The sequence below is a fragment of the Perca fluviatilis genome, chromosome 10, assembly GCF_010015445.1.
Source record: "Perca fluviatilis chromosome 10, GENO_Pfluv_1.0, whole genome shotgun sequence".
Classification (NCBI taxonomy): domain Eukaryota; kingdom Metazoa; phylum Chordata; class Actinopteri; order Perciformes; family Percidae; genus Perca; species Perca fluviatilis.
This window is the reverse complement of record NC_053121.1, coordinates 30,066,009-30,074,962: the sequence shown is the minus strand read 5'-3', so window position 1 is coordinate 30,074,962 and position 8,954 is coordinate 30,066,009.

The window sequence follows — 8,954 nt, the reverse complement described above, 5'->3', positions numbered from 1 at the left end:
GTAAATGTTAGAGACAAATGTCATACTGATGGGGCTGAGGAAGTGTTTTGTTTGGTTTAAAATCATTAGTAACATTGTGGTCATATTTCTGACATTACTCAAACATGTTTAGCTGTGTAGGCAGACTAATCATGCTAAATATTACATGCTCAATTCTGAGCATGTTGTAGCTGTTAAGAGCTGCTAATTGAAGGACCATAGACTGTTGCATTATGGTCTCCAGCCATCATAGGCAGCACTGAGCAGAAAGAAATCACCTACCATCTTGCATTTTATAGCAGCCATTTTGACATGTTGCTGCATTAATATTTATATACTGTCTATGGCATTAATAGCACATTTAATTCATAGCACCAAACATTGCATCCCATTCAGGGGAGCCAGTTGCAGGGCTCTGCTATTGTGCATGGTGGCTCATCAATAGCTTAAGGGGAAAATTAATCTACACAATTAATGTCACCTGACAGTCAAATCTGCTCTCAGAAAGTTCTATTAACTTTAATGGAAATCACCATATCAGAGTAAGTTTTGCTTAATGTTACTGACATCTATTTGTTTTTCTCCTGTTCTGAGAAGTTAACTTTCCCTCTGGTGAGTTTAGTATTTTCAACATTCTTCCATTAAAGAACTTAATGTGTATTGTAACTTAAATGAGTGGGTTGACTAGACAGCTCCTATAACATCCAATAATTCATACAGGTCTGCAGGATGGCCTTTGTACACTGGCAGTTTTCACTGGTTGCCCTCATTCACACCAGAGTGCTCAGACTTGACCGATTCAGCTGAAACGGGACTGTTGGCAGCTTGGGATCATGATGACTTTTCTTAAGGGGTTCATTCACTGCGGAGATGCAGGGAAACCAAGGTAAGTATTTGCTGCTTTTGCTTTTAGTAGATGTTACTGCTTGTGCTTTTAGTAGAGGTCTTGGCTCAGGACAGTATTGTTGTGCTTGGCGAATGTCAGCAAGCTGACTAAGCTGCCCTTGATGCTTACTGTTTCTCTGTCCAGTTTCAACTTTTCTGCTGTGTGCGTTACAAAGAGTCAGTTTGTTGGAAGCATGCATTTGTTGCAGGATCTTTATGACTGTGCTGCAGATCTTCTGCATCTGTAGCATCCAAGCAATGTTATTTGTTTTCTGTTTGGCACTGTATTCTTTCATGCTATTGATGACAGAAGTGTATTATAAATATTCATATTTGAATATTTAAAGTAATTTTTATACTTACAGTTTATGCTAATTTGGTCATAGTTATCTCATTTTGTTGGCATTATTTGGGTTTTTTCCTAATGGCTCACTGCAATCCAGGTAGAGGACATTTATTGTGTATTGGTATAGGGACATACATGACTGTCTTGCACTATTTCTGTGCAATTATTTACATAATGGACAAGATGGCTATTTTCATAAGATAAGTATCGGTTGTATGTGCTTTGCTGTTCTTTATGGGATCTAAACAGCTATTTCCTAATTTGGTTGGTTTTCAGGGAAGTGAGAGCACCTTGATTGCCTCTAATAGCAACATGCATTGCATGCATAAGTTAGAGCATGTTTCCCTTGTATGAAGATACTATTGCAGCATGTTCATTTGAGAGTATGTCAGGCCGATTACTGAGCTTCCGCTCGCTGCTTGCATTGTGAAGTTTTCATAAAGAGAGTAGAGCATAACTGTACGACCAGAATAATCAGACATTTGTTTGATGTGTCTGACTGATCTGATGTTAACAAAGTACATCAAAACTAAAGAGAGCTGAAAGTCCAAATAGATGTGTCCCCATTCAGAGGCTGAATCCTCCAAAGGATGTGTTCCACAAAGGTTTGTCCCTCAGAAGATCTGAAGTCTAAACTGAGCCTGCACCTTTTCCCAAAATGAGATGGTCTAACGATCTAAGACCACAATTAATTGGACATTCAGGCAGCGGTCCTCATCAACTCAAAAAGTAGAAGTTCAAGTCGATTAGCAGGCAGTTGCTCTCAAACGAACATAGTAGTTATTTGGGATAATGATAATAAAAAAGAAAAAAAAAATACAAATATCTAGTTGGCGAAAATGTCTATTGCTCCACTGTCAAAGTCCAAAAAGTAACTTTAATGTGATCATTCAAAGTTTTAGATTAGCATCAGACAGATATAAATCATCAAAACATAGAAATGTCAGTTCAGAAAGAGGCAGCAAAGGTTTCGTTTCCTATAAAGGAATGCCGGAAACAGAAGATGACCCCATTGAAATGAAAGAATATAGTGTAGCCCAAATGTATCATGATTGATTACTTTGTTTGTATGCTATAAATAAAGAGCAGACAATCAATACCGAAGCCCAGAAAAGTCCAACAGGCTCACAGATTATTATTTTTTTCTCTGTGCATGTATCATACAGTGGCAGTGTAGTTTAAGTCCTGTTCAAACCTGCGCTCCACTCCTTGTTTTTTTATGCTGGGTTCTGTTCATAAAAATAAATGACATAACCATCTGACACAGTTCACTCATACCTGCTGCTCAATATAGTGATTATTGGCCTATCAAAGAGGGAACAAATGATGAATGTTAACCTATAGATTTAATGGTTTGGATTTTGATTACAAGTCACACAAACTAAAATTCCCTTGCAGAGCAATTTAAACATGAAGTCATCAGTTATCTTTAATAATTTTAGCATATAACTCAATGTGCCATCAGTCCTTTCCTCATCTCCTTCAATTTACCTCCTGATAAGCAGTTGATTTTGACAGAGTGAAGGAAGTTTTGGCATTCTCTCCAAGTCACACCATATGGCACTGCCTTGACACTCCATACCTCATGCTGGGTCTGGAATTTTTTCTTTTCAAGTTCCTGGAATAATATATCCTGGCAGAGGAGGCAAAGTGTCCATCAGAATAGGAAAACATGATAGAATTGGATCCTCTCATTTCTTACCAAACAAGAAGAAAGCATAGGCCAGGCAGCGGAAACCCACAATATAGTCTAACCTTGAGACGTGGACGCCAACAGCGTGCCCTCTTTTACATTATTCATATGAAAAACACAATTTTCACTTATATTTTATTCATTGTTTTTTCCTTAAACAATGGAAAGTCCTAGTGTGATTTTGACAGGGGTGTCTGACGGAGAGAAAATGGATGAGAGAGAAAGAGAGTATTATTACTTTCACCTGTGTTATTGATCGAAATTAAAGAACAGCCGCTAAAAGAATAGCTTTTTAATAATAACTTCATCAGTCACCGATGTCCTTTGTAAATCGTTGCATAATGTCCTTCATAACAGTCTCAGAGGGCATACACAAAGTAGTATGGGTGAGTGCAATGGCCTCTTGATGCATGTGTGGATATCCAAACCACTCCACTGCTGTGTGTCTATAACACCTGATGGACAATGTCTGATGCTGATCAACAGCTGCTGACAAAATGTTATTGCAATATACAGTAGGAGACACAAATTATAGAACGAGTGATACTGGATTTCTGAGGGTTTTTTACATAACATAAACAAACTTCTTCTTGTTTTTCTAAAGAATTGTTACAATATGTACTGTATGCTACTAAGCAGGACATTTTGTATTTAAAAAAATAAACTCGCCAGTGCTCTCTGGTGGACAAACTATGTTAAGAAGGCACTTTCTAAATGACCAGAAACATCTTGGGATTTACTGTACTAGCAGTCAACGTAACTATACAGACACTCGATATGATATATCGTTAACAAGCCAATATACCTCCATATAGGTATTGGCCCATCCTATTTATTAGTCATCCTTAACTGTAATCCAAATAATATTGAACACATGGAGTGGGCAACATAGCACACGAGTGAAACTGATAGTCTCGCTTTGCCAGACCTTCCTCCACCGCGGCACTGCGGAGGAGGGTCTCGCTAGTCCACACAGCATTCCGGCATGGGAGAAAAACGTGCTCTGTTTGGCATTTCTTTGAACCAATCACAATCGTCTTGCTAAGCACCGGGAAAAGCTGCGGCGCCGCTGCAAAAATAGCCTCGGTAAGGAACTTGTTTTTGTGGATCGTGTACGTTCAATAGTTATTTTAGTCGCGCGACAGAAAACTCAGATTGGACAGATAGTCTAGCTAGCTGTCTGGATTTACCCTGCAGGGATCTGAGAAAAGGTTAACCATAATCCTCATTAATCGACCGGAGTTTAAAATGCCAACACAAAGAAAGCCCAAGGCAACGGATATCCGGCCTAAATGAGTGAAATCCGGCGGTATTTCCGTTGGCAATGGAGCAATCCAGGAAGTGGAACGTCAAGGATATAGACTAGAAACTACTAACAGTTTGGAGCAAGGTATTGTTGTCACTGGAATATTACCCCAAAACATATCCTAAACTCCTAGCTACTAGACCTAAGTGCATCTTATTTAACTCATGTTGACAAAGCTATTTCAGAAGCGTAGTAAAAGTGTTAAGTGAGGGTTATCCGATTTGGGTCAAAAGATTTTTTTTTTTCTAGAAACAAAATCCTATTAATATCATGTTTAAAAATATGTAGTGTGGTTGAAAAAAAGAAAAATTAGGATGTAGTGGTAAATGGTATGTAACATGATCAGCTAACCAAACCTATCCTTGACCTTATCTAGTTGCATCATACTGTATGTGCCACGCATGGATATCGTCTAAATAAGTAATGCATTATCCAATAGCAAAACTTTTTCTTGCGTTTTTCTTTCAATTATTAATTATTAATTAATTAATTAATATTCATAACACAGAGAAAAGTCAATAAGACCTTTTTTATAAAAATAATTGTTGTATCAGTCGTAGTAACAGTCAATTTAGTTTCTCAAAAGAAAAGTTTTTTTTTAAGTTTGGACATTTATGCATATAAATGATGGAAAACTGCTTCTGAAATAACGTTGTTCATTGTGAAGAAGTTGCATCCGGCCATGAGTAGGGGACTTTTTTCATACTTTTGTTAAAACTTCTTCATGAACCTGTTGATGTTGCAGTTGCTATAATAAACAGTTCATGACTGTGTTTACTTGAGGTAATACTATCTTTTATTTTTTGCCATATTTTACACAAATAAGAAAGTCAACCTTTTTCAGTTCATCCTCTGAACACAGAAAATGTAGTCCGAACAAAAAAGAAATCCACGGAAACCCCAAGAGTTTTTCTAATTATCTTGAATGCCAGCAAAGTCAATTAGCGCTTTCTGTACGGTTTTTTTTTTTCCCGGTAGTGTCCAAAACAGATGGTAACGAAGGTTTGTCCAGAGACCTGCCTTTGTAACACAGTTGCGAACGGAGAAGTTCAGATGGTGGCATTGACAGGTCTGTTAAACGATAAGTCGTCTTTCAAAGGCAATAAATATGGTAAAATGCCAGCTAGGGTAAGCTGCGATACCAGCTGTCGGCCACAAGAACAAGTAACAAATCTCCGTTGATGGCTGGCACTGGACGAAGTATTCTGTGGAACAGATCTGGCCTCAGAGAAAACATAACCTTAATCTATCAAACATCAGTTCATAAAGTACTCCCATCAGATTCTTTTTTTTATAAAGTCACAAAAATACTGAAGAAATTGTCCATTTTTCCCCTTTTTAAAGCATAGCCAAGAAGTACCTAGCTAATTGCTAATTTATACACACCTTCTCTGTCTGAAGTTTGGTGACCAACTGTGCTACTCACTGCTCATTAAACAATTGTTGGGGTGACCGTCGGTTATAAGCTTTCATTTTTTTGTCAATGAGAAAACCTTGTTTATATAAGTGAATCAACATTTAATTAATTTATATACAGTATTGCAGCGGTAATATACGTCATTGTAAACATGCCTTTATGAACTTATTATCATGCTTTTCATTTTAGTCTTGAGACACCAATCATAAAAAACTCAAAACTTTATCTATTTCTTGCTACATTATTGCTTTTCATATATTTAAGTGCTCATATTATACTCGTTTTCAGGTTCATAATTGTATTTAGAGATTGTACCAGAATAGATTTATGTGTTTAAATTTTCAAAAAACACCATATTTTGTTGTACTGCACATTGCTGCAGCTCCTCTTTTCACCCTCTGTGTTGAGCTCTCTGTTTTAGCTACAGAGTGAGGCATCTCACTTCTGTTCCATCTTTGTTGGGAGTCGCACATGCGCAGCAGCTAGGTAAGGACTGCTAGCTCGTCAGTTGCAGAGTATGAGGGCGTGCCACGCTAGCAGCTAGGCGAGCATTATAACGTGTGTTACAAAGTGACCACATTTGTCTCTGAAATAAAGGCTGGACTACAATAGAGCTGTTTGGAGCAGTTTGTGAACAGTGTTTTCTGTTGGAGATGGTAAGACCCTTTGGGGTGGACTTTGGGCTTTTCCACTTTGTAAACCTATAATGTGCACAAAAAAATATATATAACACAATAAAGGAAAGGAAAAAAAGCCAAAAAGCATAATATGAGCACTTTTATATACTTGCAACAATAAGTCGAAAAAGTTATACAGCTGATAAATCTTGAAGTTAATTTAAAAAGAAGTGATAAACTTTATTTTTCTAAATCTCAAAAGCATTCAGAATTGCAAAGCTCTTCTGCTCAGACATTTTGGCGGGAAGAGAACATTCCCCCCCCGGCTCTTTTCAGTGCAGTGGGGGCCGGCTTTTCATAATGCTCACGTTTTCAGTCAGCTGAAATGCCTACGTTGCATTTCACTGAATGTCAATACACTGTTGTACAGAGTTTTACATACTCTGCACGTATGTTAAAAATGGCAATGTCATTCAATAACAACCTTATTTGAGCCAATCAATTGCATAGACCATATACATTTTTTTTTAACAATCATGTCAGCTCTTGAGATGTTAGAAAATGTGCATCTTGAGTCAGCCATCTACATAGGCTTCAGGAGCTTAGCTGCAGCTGTATTATTTGTGATTGAAATACAGTATACAATGTGTTTTGAGTGTCATGCAAACTAGAGTTTCAGGCCATCTAGTGTTTTCTTTTTCATTTAGTGGAAGCTTGCTGAACAGACTGTAAAATATGCCTGATTAAAGATAAATCCATGCATGCGCTTCTAACTAACAGTCAGACTTTGAACTAACAGGAAGACTTTGCCTAGCTAGATACCATGTACACTGTGCTGCAGCTCCAGGGGGAAAATAGGCAAGTTTAGCAGAGTGTGCTGTACAGTGTGAACCACAGTGTGGTTCGTTGTCATGATCCAATCCTGTCTGTAGGTGGATGAATTCTTGGGAAAAACTTACAACCTAGTGTACATTCTGTTTTCTTTTACAAAAACTCAGATATACTCAAGGAATAAAGAGCCTGTTTCTGTGTGTACAGTGGGGCACAGTGTACTCTGCTACATCTGCTTTCAAGTTTGATTTAATGTAATTGTAGTATGAAATATTGTCTATTCTACTCTTTCCATCCAATTTTATTTAATTATTAATTAAATTAATTATTAATCATTTATTTTTTCCAGATCTCTTTTTTTGTTGTCGTCGTGTCCTTGATAATTGGTAGCCTTTGAGTAATACTCCATGAATGGCATACAGTCCAGACATATATTTCTCTTTTTGTACAAAAAGTGTCAACTGACAATTTATTTTCCATAATGTAGAGTAAGCAACATTTGTCTTGTGTACACCCTTCTTACACTGTACTCTCTAGTATTAACTATGGTTTAGTGAACTCTCTTTTGTATACTGCAGTTTTGTGATAAATTATGCAATAGGTTGTAGATTTTTTGCTGAAAAATTGGAAGAGAAAATGTAAGTATTACTCTTATTTATTTTGCATTTAATTTAAAGGAGATTCATCTCTCAGGAATCAATTTCAATAAAGTTGAACAACGAAGGCTCTTAAGCACATCAATGAAAAAAAAATTGGACTTGCGGATTAACTTAAAAAATACATTCAAGATCCCTTGCAAAGTTGCATCTGGGACAAGGCTCCTTAATTCTATTACGTACATTTCTGTGCTGCTCCTTCCATTTATCGAAATCAGTCTTCACTGCGCTTCTTGTTGTCACAACTAATAAATGTAAACCCCTCAGGAAATGATTTAAATGCCCTCCGCATGCTGCAGGTCTATAAAAGTCACTCTGCTGGGAGGGGAAATGCTGTTTAGACAAAGGGAAGTGACAGAACCGTGCTCATCATAGCTTTAGTAATCAAGCTAAGTCAATTGCAATGTAATTGTGCCTCTGATCCAGAGGATGGGGCTGAAGCATTAACCACACTTTGTTGTTCTGCTATTTTGTTTATGACAGATGTATGTCTAATGATAAAGCTGAAGTCATGGACTTGCATGACAATCGCATAATTGTAAATTGAATTTCAGCTCACATCAAAACAAAAATAGATACTTTCAATTATAAGTGGCTAGTTGAAAGCCTACTGATGTGTCTTAATTGTTTAAATAACGGTAAAGCCATCATAACAGCACAATTAAAAAAAAGAAAGAAAATAAGGTGGATGTTGGACTATTCTTCTGAAAATACAGTGTTGCCCAACTACTGCAAAAACCTGATCCCTAAACATATTTGAACAATGTTTCAGGGGGGTTGAGATGTCTTTAGAGGAAAAAAAAATTATTGGTAAATGTATCACAAAACCACAGGTATTACTCTGGAGATTTAAATTCCTTTTCACGCATAAGAGAGCAAAAAGAGGCACTTTTTCCAGCAGTGGCAGGGGCACGTCTCTTTTCTTTTTCGCTGTCTATTCCCTGCTGCCTGAGAAGTCCTGATAAGACACGCAAGTATCTGGGGAGGAGTAACCTCAGCATGCTGAGGTGGGATTCAAATTGTTTGATGGAGTGACTGATTAACTGTTTTTATTTTATTTTATTTTTTTATTTCAATTTTTTTAACTCCCTGGTGTTGCTGTGGAACACTTACCTTTGAAGTTGTGATGGTGGTGCCATTGCAGTTTTTCTGCCAAGCCACTGTGAATGATGGTAGGGATTAAATTATTTCTGTCATTGTATTACTGGCAGACACATAATTTGC